At 29.2% G+C, this 631-nt stretch overlaps 1 non-coding gene across 1 annotated transcript; it reads right to left on the bottom strand.

Moving 5' to 3' along the window:
• Positions 1-314: 314 nt before the first annotated feature.
• Positions 315-421, bottom strand: LOC131820275 (U6 spliceosomal RNA). Its single transcript, XR_009349569.1, has one exon. It is a non-coding gene; the product is annotated as a U6 spliceosomal RNA (small nuclear RNA).
• Between the last annotated feature and the right edge of the window lie 210 nt (positions 422-631).

The following is a 631-nucleotide window of genomic DNA, read 5'->3' as shown; positions in this document are numbered from 1 at the left end:
TAATCTCATATTCAATCAAAAAAGTTTGAAAGTTTTCCCCTTAACGATCAGAAAAAAGACAAGTGTATCCACTTTCACTACTCTCATTTGACATACTACTGGATGTCCTAGCCAGAGAAACAAGGAACATAAGGAAATAAAAGACTCCAAAAAAAAAAGGAAGAAGTAAAATTTTATTTTTTTGGATAACATGAACTTACATGTTAAAAAATCCTAAAAACTTCACAAAAAATTTTGAATAAACAAATTTAGTAAAGCTGCCAAATACAAGATCAATATATAACAGACAAGAATTTTGTTTTGTTTCATTTCTTTTTAATATGGAATGCTTCCCAGTTTTTCATGTCATCCTTGTTTAGTGATCACGCTAATCTTCTCTGCATCATTCCAATTTTAGTATATGTGCTGCCAAAGTAAGCACAAGACAGGAGCATTTTAACACTCTAATGATGAACTATCTGAAAAAATAAAGAAAACAATCTAATTCACAATAGCATCAAAAATAATAAAATACTTAGGAATAGATTTAACTAAGAAGATGAAAGATCTGTACTCCATAAACTATGACATTGATAAAGAAATTGAAGGAGACACAAACGGAAAGATAGCTCATATTTATGAATGGCAAGAA

The sequence above is a fragment of the Mustela lutreola genome, chromosome 17, assembly GCF_030435805.1.
Source record: "Mustela lutreola isolate mMusLut2 chromosome 17, mMusLut2.pri, whole genome shotgun sequence".
NCBI lineage: Eukaryota > Metazoa > Chordata > Mammalia > Carnivora > Mustelidae > Mustela > Mustela lutreola.
Note: the sequence above shows the minus strand (reverse complement) of the source record. Positions and strands in the feature narration are given on the sequence as shown.